The sequence below is a fragment of the Eschrichtius robustus genome, chromosome 18, assembly GCF_028021215.1.
Source record: "Eschrichtius robustus isolate mEscRob2 chromosome 18, mEscRob2.pri, whole genome shotgun sequence".
Classification (NCBI taxonomy): Eukaryota; Metazoa; Chordata; class Mammalia; order Artiodactyla; family Eschrichtiidae; genus Eschrichtius; species Eschrichtius robustus.
The window spans coordinates 58,765,794-58,781,968 of NC_090841.1; positions in this window are offsets into that span (position 1 = coordinate 58,765,794).

Below are 16,175 nucleotides of genomic sequence, written 5' to 3' on the forward strand. Positions count from 1 at the left end.
GATATTGCTTTGAACTTCAGTCCCAACTGATGCAATTGATCTTGAAGCTACAACTGATACTAACCTGTTCCCAACACCACTGTCCATTCTAAATCACTCCCAGTCTCAGTTATCTCTTCAGAGGTCATGCTGGCTTACTTAGTAGTGTGACCCAAAACTTCATTACTGATGGGTCTGATCCCTTGATAGTCATACCCTTCTTCTCAGTCCCAGGTTGCTATGTGTATCTATTCACAGTTAAAATAGAGCAAGGAAGTACTAATGGGACAGAGGCAACCCAAGTGGATCACCTGGGTTCTATGCATCAAATTTGCCCCATTGTCTAAGTACAGTTATTCTTTCTCCTACTGATCAAGGTAAATTATCTCTGACATTAAAATGACCCATCTGCTTGCCTTCTGATCCCTGGGCATATGAATTCTGAAGTGACCTGTTGGTGGCCATAACTTGTAGTTAAATGGGACCCTTGCTCTCACCTACTCAAATGCTACTCTGTGTGGGATTCCAAGCCTGTAGATCAAGCATTCTATAAGCTTCTGTGTGGGAGTGCTGGCTGAAGCTTTGTGTGCAACGAAAGCAAAACAGTGTCTGGAATAAGTATCTATCACTCTGAGGGAAAAACTTCTGGCCCTTCTAGGACCTCATTTCTGAATCCTCCAAGAAGTAGATGCCAAATGGGATTAAATGTGATTAAATGTGCAGACATTTTGTTAGGAAAAAATGCCCATGAGAAAAAAATTGGAGTGAGGTTAGGAAGTTGGAAGAATCTGGGAGAACCTTCAAATTGCAATGCAAGTCTGACCCCAGTGAAGGAGAGATGAAAGAAGGTTGTTGGAAGCTTTCTAGACAGTAGCACAATCTAAGAAAAGTTCATCAAAGCTGTGGAGGAGTTCTCAAGTCAAAGATTGCTGTCGGAAGACTATCATGCATCCCAGGAATGGGCCTGGTTTTGTATCCATGCCATACTTAGTCCTTGATTGGGAAGAAATTGTGGAAAGCATGGCCTTGAAATAAACATGAACATGGTTATCAGAGCATAGCAACTAGGGCTTCCGGACAATAATGCTCTCATAGTTGGAAAGTCAATCAGTGTATTCTTATCACTGACACACTTCTTTCTTTGTTCATTAATATGATGGTTCATGAAAAGTGGTCAATACTTAATTAATAAAAAATAAAATTTATTTAATTGACATTGTTACAAAGGTGTATTTGAACTTATCTCTTTAGAATTGCCTTGGAAGTCCAGTTAAGAAATACAAAATAAACCCACCATTTTGTTTTATAATGACATTCTTTTTACTCGGAAAATATTATCCAGCTTCTATATAACTTCGATTGCCAGGGTGGTTTTAAAACGCTGTTGTTGTCATTTATAAATAATTTATTCACAAAAGATGATACATTTTCAAAATTGATGGTTAAATTTTATAAAACATGTTTGTGCAGAAATATAAACTCTACACATAAACTATAACAGCAAGAATAACGCAAGGAGTGAGGTATGCTGCTCACACAATTATATGTGTTATATATAATTTTAATATCACTGATACTTTAATATTTAATATTTTAAAACAACCCAGGACATATTTTGTGGAACTAACACATTAAATTTATTATGACAGTTTTCATAAACATTCATCCTCTATTTTGCGTAAAGGGCCACCAAATAGTATTATAAATGTTATCAGGGACATTTTTGAATAAAAAATCTTTTGAGTTATTTTGTGGCTACCCACACATACTACACATACTACTTTCACATACTATGGTTGAATTGTTTTAGGTTATAGTTTCTTAATATCAACTAACACCTGCTTAAATCATAAATATTTACTTATGATCACGTGTGTTTGAAGAGAAAGATATCATTTTACTAATTGCATAAACATATTAATATGAAAAGCATATATTTTAAAAATGTGGTATATATATAAATATGCATGTGATGTAACATTTTATTTATCCCTTGAGAAGTTTCTAGGAGAAATTTAAATGTATATTAATGCATAAGAACTAATCTAATTATTTGCAGAATTGTTCTGCATCATATTCAATATATTACACATTTCCCTCAAATTTCACTAGATGGTGCTATGTATTAAATATAATAAATTTAGTAATGGATAGTTTATTTTAGTGAACTATCTCTTTTATCGTCATTTTATTATATTTATGACTATAAAACAGGAAACTGGCATTAGATGACTCTGTTTTTAACAGCATTTATGGGCCTCATTTATGGAGAGACACAAGTGATGAGAAGGCAAAATGGAAAGGTGCCGAAGACTTCCCCCTAACATGACTGCTGAGGCTGTTTAATGATGTGTGAGAGCTTATCTGATTTGTTATGGTTTATACTCACCTTCTGTGTTACCATATCTCTTCTTTGATGGCTAATTGAGTTATAATTTATAAATTCCATATAAATCTTCTTTTCTGGAATGTGCAATAATTACTGATATATACTAATTGACCGTTCAGAATGGATCTGATGAGCCATAAAAAAACGCAGGCACTTACTTTGAAATTACATATCACAGGTGTTATCAGGCAGAGTTTATTGAGATCTCTGTCAAAGAAGGTCAAATGAAACTCTTTGAAAATGATAAAAAGCATAATCGTTACTTTCTAAAAATAATTAAGTCTATTTTAGGTCTATGTCAGCAAACCATTCTTTTCTGATAAATCCAAATTAGAAAAGTTTTAGGATTCTGGCTAATATGTCATTACATAGCAACAAGTTTAATTATTTTACTCAGTATTTAAAAAACATTAGTAACTGAGCTGCTATATCGCCTAAAAAATCAAGACCTATAATGTCTCTGGAAGAAAAGCGGGCCACTTGAATCAAAGAAGAACTTGCGTTTTTAAAATTTCCCTTAAGATTTAACTGTGGAAGCTATTTTTTAAAATAAAGTATGAAGGAAACTGGCTTTGCCCTTCATAATAGTATTTTATTATGATTCACTGACCATAAACCTTTCCCACTTTCCCAAGAATGCCCTGTTCTCCCTGGATCTGCCAACCATCCATAACTAACCTGCAAGCACATTTCTGTGTTTCCACTGATTTCACTACACATTGGCCCAATTGTGCATAGTTCTAGAATCACATAGTGTCATATATACTTTTTCTCATTTATAACAGTTATTCTCTCTGCTTAGGAATCTTTTCCCTCAGATGATCCCATAACTTTGCTATTTATTTGCCCTTTGTTGTCTGTCATGTCCTACTGAGATTTAAGCTCCAAAAGAGGAGGAGCCTTCTATGTCTTATCCAAGGACGTGTTTCCTGAACCTGGGATATACAAAGAATGGAATAGTCATTTGTGGTTGAAAGAATCAATACATTAGCTGAAACCAAAGGAGCTTGGCACATAATGTATGTTTTAATTAGAGCAAGTGCATTCAAAAGAGAAAATATTGTTGAAAAGTGCATTTTTGTCTAAGTATATGGAGTGCTGTTTTTCCCAAGCAGGTTTTTGAGAATAATTTTTTTTTTTCCTATGTTGGAGCCAGTATATTTCAATATCCATCCTTTCATACTCAGCTGGGTTTCAATAGCATCCTTACTTTAATATCCTTTTTCTAGTTTTGTGTGTGTGTGTGTGAGAGAAGAAAATTTTAAAAAGTTTTCATTTCATATTTTTAAATATGAAATAATATCACAATCTTTTGTTGGTTTTTTGCGTCTGTGTGTTTTATTCCTTATTATCCCTAACTTTTCTAGAATGTTTAGTTCAAACCATGATGCCTACAAAAAGATATAATTTTTGAATTAAGTTATTTGAGCATTAGTACTGCTATTATTGATAGGGTAAAATGTGGGTTTTAAAAAGTATAAGTAGAAAAAGAATTGTGAAAATGCCAGGGCAAAATAAGACTTCTGAAAAGAATAAACAGACAAAGGATTATGAGAATGCCAGTATCTGAATAGATAATAGCACATTTCTTGGTCTACTGATTCACATGTGATTATAATTATGAATATAAATGCAGTCTAATTCAACTCTAACCTGATTAGATCTGCATAAACTTTCAAAAGTTAATCAAGTAAAGTATGGGATAACTGCTTGTGTAGGTCATTACCCTTAGTAGCTTTTGGATATGAAGTATGATTGCACTTTTATTTTTTCCTAAAATAAAATTGTTAATGTGTGAGCTCTTTTCACTCCACTTATCAGTAAGTAGTTAGTTCCACTCAAGTGTCTGTTACATGTTATTCTGCAAATGGCATTGTTAAGTTGACCTCTGACTGGATTGTTTATCATATCCTGGTGGCCTTGCCAAATGATACCCTCTGACATTGGGAAGGTGCTTATTCTTCTCCATGCTTGCTGGTGAGAAAAGGTTTTGAAATCACTCTTTAGAATTGTTAAGTATTTATAATTTATGCCTTGATATTCAATTCTGAAATTCATGTTGACAGTAATGAGAATGTTGCTGATGTTACTGTTGCTAACATAAGGAAGTGATTTGGCGTTGCTGTTTCTTTACCTCTACTTTGCCATGAGAATTTATAGCATCTCCACTATTTATCGAAACAATTATTCAAACCTCCCTACTTACCAGAATCTGGTTTCCAAAGAAAGAAGGAAATTCCTTCTTGTCAACAATATTTTCAGATTGGGCTTTTACTCGGATGTTTGAAAGTAGGAATGTCCACTTATATATGTATCCATTATATAATACATATATCCATTATATATATAATAGGTAGGTATAAGGTACATTATATAAGGTATAAAAAGCTAATCAAATAAGTAAAATTTATTGTAATTCACCCAACTTACAAAATATAGAAGAGTAGTTATTTGATCACCTGAATAGATTTAGAAAAGTCTTTGGTCAACATTTGATCATAATAAGAAACTCTCATAAATTAAAATAGAAGGTAAGTCCTTTAAACCTGATAATGCAGATTTTCAAAAAACCTTACATATAACATTATATTAAATAGTGAAAGACTAAATCGTTTCCCTGAAAGACTGAGTGTCCACTCTTGCCATTCCCATTGACCACTATTGTGAAGGACCTAGCCATTGCAATAAGAAAAGAAAAATATTTACAGTGTGGAAAGAAACATCATTTCTCTCATTAAAGGCAACGTGGTTGTTGATGTAAAAAATCCAGGGGGATCTACACAAAACCTTCTGGAAATAATGTGAGTTCAGCAAAGTTTCTGGATACCTGGTCAATATACAGATATCAAGTGTATTTCTAATGACTAGCAATGAACAATACTAAAATTTATGTTAATACAATGGAATATTACTCAGCTATAAAAAAGTGAAAATTTGCCATTTGTGACAACATGGGTGGACCTAGAGGGCGTTATGATCGGTGAAATAAATCAGGCAGAGAAAGACAAATACTTTTTCACTTATATGTGGAACCAAAAAAATAAAATGAATGACTATAACAAAACAGAAACAGACTCAGAGATATAGAGAACAAACTAGTGGTTTCAAGTGAGGGGTTGGCTGGGGGAGGAGCAAGATATGGGAGGAGCTTAAGAGGTACAAACTATTAAGTATTAAATAAGATAAAAATATGTAATGTACAGTACAGGGTATATAGTCAGTATATTGTAGCACCTTTTTTTGGAGTCTAGTCTATAAAAATATCTAATCACTATGTTGTATACCTGAAACTAATATAATATTGTAAGTCAGCTGTATGTCATTAAAAAAGCCAAAAAATTAAATTTATATACAAATTCAAAGGAACTAGAATATCAAAAATGGTTTTGAATAAGAAGAACAAAGTTCTCACTCGACCTGATTTTACAACTTACTATAAAGTTACAATAATCAAAACAGTGTAATATTAGTGAAAAAAATAGACAAAGAGGTCTGTGGATTATGAAATAAAGAGTTCTGAAATCAACACAAACAAATATGGTCATTGATCTTTGAAAAAGGTGCCAAGGTAGTTCAGTAAAGAAAAGGTAGACATTTTAATAAATGGTATTGGAAAAGTGAATATCTATATTAAAAAATGCCTGGGCTCATGCTTGATACCTTATACCAAAATTATATCAAAATGGTTAACAGATCTAAATGTAAACCTTAGAACAATAAAAAATTTTAGAAACAAAATTTAGAGGATTTTTTTTGTGAAACCATTTATTGGGTTGTAATATTTGGTTTATTTACCTATGGCAAGATATTTCAGAGTTTTTTTTGTTATTTTTTAAATCAGGGCTATTACATAAAATACTGCTTTTGAACATCCTTATACAACTTTTGGTGTGAACTTAGTTTCCTTTCTCTAGGATAAATGCCCAGGAGTACAGTTACCATGCAGTTAGAGAAGTGGATTTTAATTTTATATATCAAACTTTTCTGCAGAGTGGCTGCCTTATTTTACTTTTCCACCAACAAAGTATGAGAAATTAAGTTAGTTTGCAATAACTCTGGGGTTTCACATTTTAATTTTTTTAACTTAGCTGTTTAATAAGGTACATTGTGGTATCTTATTATGGTTTTAATTTATTTAATGGCTAATTAAATTTAACATCTTTCGAAGTATTTATTTGCCATCTTTGTATCTTCTTTAATCAAGTGTCTATTTAGATATGCCGATCATTTTGTAATTATATTGTTTTCTACTATTGATTTTATAGAGTAATTTATATATTAAGGACACATGACAAATATGAGATTTGCAAATAAATATTTTCTACAAGTCTATGTCTTGCATTTTTGTCTTCATCATAGAAACTTTCCCAGAGCAAATGTTTTAATTTTGATAAATTTAAATTTATCAACTTTCTTTTTTGGTGGACTGTTGCTTTTTTCATCATGTCTAAGAAATCTTTGTTAACCCTAGGTCATGAAATATTTTTCACATGTTCTCTTCTTAAATATGATATGTTTTTGAACATCATAAGCATCTCTATTTTTTTCATTTATTTTTGTCAGGACTTTATAGTTTTCAGCTTACAAAGCCTCTACATTTTTGCTGATTTATATCTAACTATGTCAAATTTTTGGAGCCATTATTAACAGTATTTTAATGGTATTTATAAAAAAAATTAGTTCTCAATTTACATTGCCCTTATAAATAAATATAATTATTTGCATGCTGACTTTTTATCCTGTAACCTTATAAAGCACTTATTATTTAAAGAAAATTTTAGTTTAGTTTTCTTCAGATTTTCTTCATATGTAACTATGTAATCTGTGAATGGGGAAAGTTTTCCATTGATTCCTTTCCAATTGTCTGTCTTCCCCGCCCCCCCTTGGTCTATTGCACTGGCTTGGAACATCCAGTACAATGGGGAATAGGAGAGGAAAGAATGAAGATTTTTGCCATGTTACTGATGTTAGCAGGAAAGCAACCAGTTTTTCACCATTATGTATTATGACAGATTTAGGTTTTGTAATGTTCTTCATAAGATTGAGAAAGTTCCAGTCTATTCCTAGTTTTCTGAGAGTTTTTATTAAGAATGAGTGTTGAATTTTGACAAATACTTATTACATCACTTACATGATAAACTGTTTTTTCTTCCTTATGGAAATCATTTTGCATTACTAGAATTAAATGATTTTAACCAGAAAATAGAGGAAGCTTGACTCCTAGTAACAAAAGTAAAGTTGAATGACATTTTCAATCATAAAGTGGATAATTGGTTTATGTTTTTATCTTGGAAACAGTGGAATCCTTCTGTTAAAAATGGTGGTATGTATACTACTTGGATCTTTAAAACATAAGAATGAAATCCCACTAAAAGGTTGAGAAATCATTAAATGTAATATTGGATTGTTTATTTTTAAAATCCTTATTGATTTCTGTCTCTTGTAATTTTACATATTTCATCTCAAAAGTTAGTTGAGGATACCAATTAATTTAAGCCTAATAAAAAAGATTTTTCCTGACCTTTGACCAGTAATTACTAAAACAGTTTAAAAATTTGAATCTGATTTAAAATGAAAGAAATAAAGATTTAAAAATGAATCTGAACTTAAAAATCTAAGTTTAATCTTACAACAAGTAACAAAGTACACATGGATATATTTATAATGGGAAAAACAGCATGTGAGGATTAAAAAAAATGCATATTTTTTTAAGATTTTGGAGTTCTCATCTCAAAGAAGATCAAGTAATCCAGGAGTAGAAGATACCTAGTTACTTATCAGTGTTGTCCCATGGATTTCTTTTACCTTACCTAAGAATATACATTGATTATATGGTGTGAAGTAGCAGGTTGTTACAAAAGTTATTTTATGGATTTTGAGTCATCCTTAGAAATAGAAGAATTTCTAGAGATCTGAGCAGTTCCTTACAATTTTAATGCATATTCTTTCTGAAGACAAAGCAGTAAAGCCTGAGCTAGTCCCTCATGAATCCAACACATACCACAAAATTACATATCATAGAACCCCAGGATCTAATAGTATCCTAGTTTCCAGTCCATAAGCCATAAATATAAGTTGAAATTTTCAAAGGACAAGCAAAATAGTCAGTGTATATATTACAAATTCCATGGATTTAGTGTTTCCTGGTTTCTTTTTATACAGTCCTGAGCTAATGCACTGTTTATAAACATCTTGCAAATCTCTGAAAACATCCTGTTCTGTGTTTGCTATGCAAAAACTGCAAAAGCTGAATTTTTTCTTAATGGCTAGATATAAAGCTGATAGATGTATAGCAGAATTATTTTCAGAGCTCTCACAAAATTCCAGGGACTGGGGTAGAAATTAAGGATTTCTTCATTTGAATATGAATAATTGCCCTATAAGAATTTATTAATGATACTAATTTCTAATATTGATGTTGTTGCAAAATTCCCAGTCTCCAATCCAAGGGGCACTGAGGGTTAATGATATACTTTGAAATGTTCCATAATCCCATACCTAGATTTATGATAACATTTGACCCCTGAAAACAACAATTATTAATTTACTCATATATTTTTCTTTTTGGTTATAAGTTTCTTGAAACAGGAACTGTGTCTTTACATATTTGGGTCTCTAGCAGCTATCATATATCTTGCACATAACAGATATTTAATAAATAAGAAGAGCCATTTTAGGTAAACATTGACAACTTCAGTTGGGAAGTGAATAATTTCAAGAAAGTGTAACTGGCACATTATACCTAATTTAACTGAATGCAGTAACATAGACTTGATGGATTGAAGTTCTTGTAGTTGTTCTGTCTGAGCATTTGACATTTTTGATGCTTATTTCCTTATTTGAATTAAAAGATTACCAAGCACAAATATACCAATTATGTAATGTTGGATTTATATTACCAGAGAAGAAAATGACTATTCTTAAAAGAGCAAAAGTGAACTTGATAATACAAGGGGGTTAAGGAGATTTGTCTATTACTCACAGAAATGTACTTGCCTTATTTTTTGTTTCTTCTGAAGTTTTAATTAAATTAGAGGTTTATGAAGATTGGCATAAAGCCATTTCTGACTTTTTATAGATAGCAGAGTCATATTTTTCTTCCTCATCCTAGCATTGGTTCAAGATAATTCCCATCACTTTGATTAATCTCTAGTGACCTGATTCATAGTGACATGAATTCTAACATTTATGATAAGGGTTAAAAAGTAGCTGAAGAGTATGGAAGACAAGACCATTACAATTAATCAGTTGATACTTGCTGTGCCCTCTTCAATTTAATTTGTATGTTAATGGGTAAAATAGCTCTATGTATATGGAGCTAGATTTTTTACTATAAAATCTATAGTAAATGATTGAAATAAATTTAATGGCTTATATGTTGTTATTACTTTGCAATCTTTTTATATTTTAGAAATCTATCACTTTTATTAGTCAAGATAATAATTAAAATAGCTGTTTCACATTAGAAAAATTAAAACACGGTCATTTTGATGATATTTTTTCCTCCAAGGTAGCCATCTTTACTGGGAAGTGCCAGTTCTAACAAATTTTAATATTTGAGGTGCATATGTAAACAAGAGTGATTGAATCTGTGTGAGTTATTTGATGCCATATTATTAAGTTATCAGTACATCTAAATCAGAATTCCAACTTCAAATGGATTGTAAAATCTAGCGTTTTTTGCATAAAGTGCTTAGTCCTCTTCAGTTTGCATTAATTTTGATCTGATCAAGGGTTTGGAGAATTGACCCATAGGATTGAAACCTTGATTTCAAATCTTCTCAACTCTAAAAAGGCCAAGATTAATCAGTGGTTATTATTATTTTTATTGTTTTCTACCACAGAAAATTGAAATTATAGGGTCTCTGATAAGCTTCATTATGGTAACAAAAATATAAACATAAATCCTGAGAAGACCAAATTATCTGAGAAGTGGAATGATTAATCAACTGTTTGATCCCACCCATTCAGATGTGAAGGGACACAAATGTCTGATAAACAGCTAAAGAGACACTCAGACAAGTGCTTTCCCCTGTTAATGTCAGTTACAAAACAGACAGATCCACTTGTAATTGGTGAATTACAATTTTAGAAGTCCGATTTTTTTTTTTTTTTAATTTTTATTTATTTATTTATTTTTGCTGTGTTGGGTCTTCGTTTCTGTGCGAGGGCTTTCTCTAGTTGCGGCAAGTGGGGGCCACTCTTCATCGCGGTGCGCGGGCCTCTCACTATCGCGGCCTCTCTGGCTGCGGAGCACAGGCTCCAGATGCGCAGGCTCAGTAGTTGTGGCTCAGGGGCCTAGCCGCTCCGCGGCATGTGGAATCTTCCCAGACCAGGGCTCGAACCCATGTCCTCTGCATTGGCAGGCAGATTCTCAACCACTGCGCCACCTGGGAAGCCCCAGAAGTCCGATTTTTTTTTAAAGTTTTTTGAAGTTTCTTGAAAATCTGGCATGTGAATCACCACTTACATGATGTTATGGTTGAAGTTTCTGTAAACAGCAGCCTGAAAACATGCTTGTTCAGTGAATCATCAGTGGATAGTAGGAATGGCTCATAAATCTATCTCATTCACATTGCAGAAAGATAAATCACAGTGAAGTTTTTTAAGTTGTAAACTATTATATCACGTACTTCTTATTCTAAAAGCTTTTTGTTGACATCACTGTTAGGAAATATGCCATGTCAGCTATTCCCTTTTATCAGTTAGAGTTGGCCCGTTGCTTTTCTATGGAATTTACTTTTTAATAGGAATACCTTACATCTGGTTGCAATAGCAGTTACTATTTTTTTGTTAAACAAACAATTGATTTGTTCTTAAAATCTTGACAAAATAATACACTGCCTTGATGAGCTGGCAGCTTACTTTTTAATTATTTACCATTTAAACTGTACACTTTCACCTAAATTTGGATTAGTTTTGTAATAAAAGGTAAGTAAAAGAAAGACAAAAGGGGTAATTGAAGGGCAGTAATGGCAGGGTCTAAAATGAGTAACAAAGCTTTTTAGAGATCAACTTGACAGACTTCAAAGATATTGTATTCTTAAGTACTTATTATGTAGATGACTGTAATTTGTGTGGAATTAAGTTTAAAGAAATTGAAAGTTACTGACATTGTTTATAGAATTTTCCAGCATTGGAGAAAGTGTTTAAGAAATTACAAATTTCTCCTTTCAATGCTTGCTTAGACTTGTTTATTGAAAAGAAAAAAAAAAATCCAGAAAGACAAAGAAAGCTCTGAGGTCACTTTCTCTTGATATATTCATCCCTTTATTTCATCTGTATACTGCTTAATGACCTGATTGAAATTGAAAGTGTCATCTAGTAATTAAAATAACCTTAAGCTGAAAGAAATAACATATTTATGTCCTGTTGATGGAGGTAGTAAAGGAAAAGGAACAAAGTACCTGCTTATTCTCCAAAAGTGAATTCAATGATTTAAGAAACTACTATAAGATCTCCATAGCCTAGGGTGAATAAGATCAAAATTATGTTGAAAATAAATAAGCAAAATGTGATTAAAAGACATATGCCAAAGTATGTATTTTATAATTAATATTGATATTATTAAAGCCATTTTATCTGAAGTTAACATAAAAATTGAAAATATTTATTATCAATAAAATTTGAATGACAATCTATATAATCACTACTATTTTAATGAAAAATAAAAGAATCTCTTAATGTAGACATATAGTAATATGAAATAACATGGGAAGAAATGATTAAAAGTATACATATTACCATTAATGTCTTCAGAATAATAGAAGTATTAAATATATTTATGTTTGATCTTTTGTAAAGCCATCTTTTTAACCAACATGTTTATTGAGATAATTCACATATCATAAAATTCACCCTTTAGAAATGAGTAGTTCAGTGATTTTTAGTATATTCCCAGAGTTGTGCAGGCATTACCACTGTCTAATTATAGAACATTTCATCATGCCAAAAAGAAATTGCCTACACATTAGCAGTCATTCTCCATTCATTACCACTTCCCTCCCCAGCACCTGGCAACCCCTAATATACTTTTTATCGTTATGAATTTGATAATCTGTACATTTCATATAAATGGAATTATAAGATATGTGGCCTTGTATCTGGCTTCTGCCACTTAGCATAAGGTTTGTAATGTTTGTCCGTGTTGTAACATATATCAGTACTTCATTTTTCTTATTACCAAACAATATCTCATTATATAGATGAACAGCATTTTATTCATTCATCTAATGATCCACATTTGAATTATTTCCACCTTTTGGCTATAAGGAATAAAGGTACTATGGTCATTTATGTACATGTTTTCATGGAGACATATGTTTTCATTTCTGTTAGGATAGAATTATTTGATCATAAGATAATTCTGCTTAACATTTGGGGGAACTACCTAACAGTATTTCAAAGTAGCTAGTTACATAGCAAGTTTTGAAAAAAGGAGAAAATCAAATTTGGTCTTTTTTTCCTCAAGATTTGTTTTGGCTACTCTGGATACCTTGCATTTCTGTAGTAATTTTAGGAACATGATTTCAATTTCTGCAAAAATATTATACAGCGGAGTTTTTCATAGGGATTGTGTTGAATCTGTAGGTCATTTTGTGGAACGTTGATACCCTAACAATGTTAAATCTTCTGTTCCATGAAAACAGATGTCTTCCCATAGGAACAATAGAGTTCAAGTACTCTGGTTTAAACCTAAATACTCTCAGCCTTTTATTGAGGCTTCCTTACTTCTTTCATATAATTCAGAGTCACTAGGGGCATAATTTGGAAGTATTCAGAACTCCCTCAGGAATAATGTAGTTTGTTCAGCCCAGACTGCCCACAATTCCTTGTGTACCTTCTCTCACCATTTCTCCAAAATTCCATTGTTCATTTTAACCTGCCAACAGCACCAGATCTTGTTTGCTTTTTCTCCCCAGTTGTTTTAAAACCACTAACTGTGTGAGCCCTTATGTCATAGCTGTTTTAGGCATCCATAGCTCTTTTCAAATCAAGTGGCCTCCAACTTCCATGGTAGCTATGCCTGGATTCATTCTAAGTGCCACACTCTCCTCTTGGAATCTCCAGAGTTTAACTCTTCATAACTCTTGGCTGCTAACCAATGGTGGGTTTACTCCCAGCAGCACTGTTTTTCACTTTTCATTTAATTTCCATTATGTATTTCACCCAGAAGTCTACAGGGCACGTTAATACTTCAGAACAGATAGTACGCTATGATTCATTTTATTTTAGGTGTCTTTGCTTCTGTGACAGTAGTTGAAACTATTCCTGTCTGGATAAGGGGGAGATGGAGCTTGTCTAATTCCACATAACAGGCATATATGTATGCATGGCAGCTGTAGGTCAGCCTGCATACAAATACTTCAATATGCCTATGTTAAATAGTAGTGTTTTTAATTATGTTTAGAGTAATCAGAAGATACCAAAAAGGAAAAAATTCAGAACTTTAATGTTCGTCTATATTTACTCTAAGAACATAGCAGAATTTATTTAATAACTCACCCTTTGAAATTTCATACTGCTTTTAACATTGCTATAGTAAAATAAACGGTTAAAATATAAGAATATATATAAATATTAACATATAAAATTTAGAAAATGTATTAAATGTCCTTTGAATGGACTTTTACCAGTGGAGTTACTGGGTCCCAAATAGTCAAAGAGCTTTAAATAATGATGCACCTGAAGGCACCTTTCATCACATTCTTGCTAACGTTTGATGAATGACAACCATGTGCAATTTTATTATATCATTTTACTGTTACCATTATATATTAATATTTTATTTTTTATTTATTGAGTATTACTTTTTCTTCTGTGATCCATCTTTTCTTCTCTTTGCACTTCCTACTAATCTCTTTATTCTCTCCCACTACGTTCTAGTAGAGTTTCTCATGTCTACATACTATAGATTTTTATTGCCTACAATATATGAATAAAATTATATTCTTCATCACTTCCAGCATAGATGTTAATTTTGGTATTATGACTAGAGTTCCAGAGTAGCTCTTCAAAATTACATCCCTCTGCTTCTTCTCAACCTCATTCAGTAGTGTTTTCTGTCCCAGTTCCTTAGAGACACTGGCTTTTGTGTCCTACTGAAGAGGGCAACTTATTTCTTGTCATTACACAATACAATATTCAGAGTCATCCTTTTGCTGTAATTATGCAAGATGATTATACATTTGCTTTTTTCTGAATTTTTTTTTTAATGATTGACTAAGTCTCTACATTCATTATCCTGATAATGATATACAAGCCCAGTTGTTTAAATGTCATTTATGCTGTGATTTACTACATGTGTATTTCTAGTCTTGGTTTTTCTATTGATTTGGATGTTAGGTTAGATTCTGTAAAAGAGAGTCTGAGAAGTGGATCTACATTCAAGGAATTTACAATGGGAATGTTGCCATGGGTAATCTAAAATAGCCTGGGAAGACAATAGAAAGAGAAAGAAGCCCAGCAAAGACTTGCTTTCAGATAAGTCTAGCCCTAGGATGATGGTGTAAATTGAACGTGAGGGTTTGTCTCACATGGAGGAAAGACATTTGAGCATACTTCCGAGATGTTACGGGTTTGAGTCCAGACCACCACAATAAAGTGAATATTGCGATAAAGTGAGTCACACAAATTTTTTGGTTTCCCAGTGAATATAAAAGTTATGTCTACACTATAATGTAGTCTATCAAGTGTGCAATAGCATTATGTCTATTAAAACTATGTACATACCTTAATTTTAAAAAGCTTTATTGCTAAAATATGCTATCTGAGACTTCAGCAAGTCATAACCTTTTTTTGCAATAGTAACATCAAAGGTCACTGATCACAGGTCATCATAGCAAATGTAATAATGATGGAAACGTTTGAAATATTGTGAGAATTACCAAAGTTGACCCAGAGACACAAAATGAGCAAACGCTATTGGAAAAAGTGTGCCAATAGACTTGTTTCACACAGGGTTGCCACAAATCTTCAATTTGTAAAAAATGCAATACTTGCAAAGCTCAATAAAATGAAGCACAAGAAGAGGAAGTATGTCTGTATTGGTTTTTGCTCTTCATTCGCTATTGCCTTGAAATAAATTGGTTAATGTGAGGTGATGCCAATAGCCCAAGTGCAACATATGAGCAGGTGTGGGCAGCAGTGCAGCCAGTGCATGTGTCTGCTGGATGAGTGGTGGCTCCAAAGCAGTGAATGAGATCCTAGGGCACACCAACAGTACGCGCTCCAATGTCAGACTCCCTACTTGGTATCTCCACTGTAATCTCCAGGAGTCACCTAACTAAAGCAGTTTTAAAGTAGAATCTTCTTCCTCCTGATCCAGTCCTCTAGTCTCTTGATCGTCCAGATTTTCCCAGATCATAAGTGGCACAGTCTTTCACTCGGTTACTCAGACCAAAATCCTAGATGACCTCTTTTATTAATTTATTTTGCTCATATCCCATATTCCAGGTTATTGAAAGACCTGTCACTCTGTATTCAAAACTTTTCCTGATAGTCATAGTAGTATTTTATGACCTGAGGGAGAGTGGTGCTAAAAATATATAATTTTTCGTCAATCCATGCAACTATATTGTCACCTGATTGTTATAATTATGTATTCTAATTATAGAGGCAATTAGACATGGGAAAAAAAACAGACGTTTCAAAGCAGAATGCTAAATTGAGAAGAAATGTTTGCTAGGTAGGCTAGCTTGTTGACTATATCTAGTCATTGTCATGTTCCTGCTTAAAAAATAGAATTCTCATTTGTATATCAAAGAAAAACACCAAGAGGAAAGTCTGGGCACTTAATGGATCAATT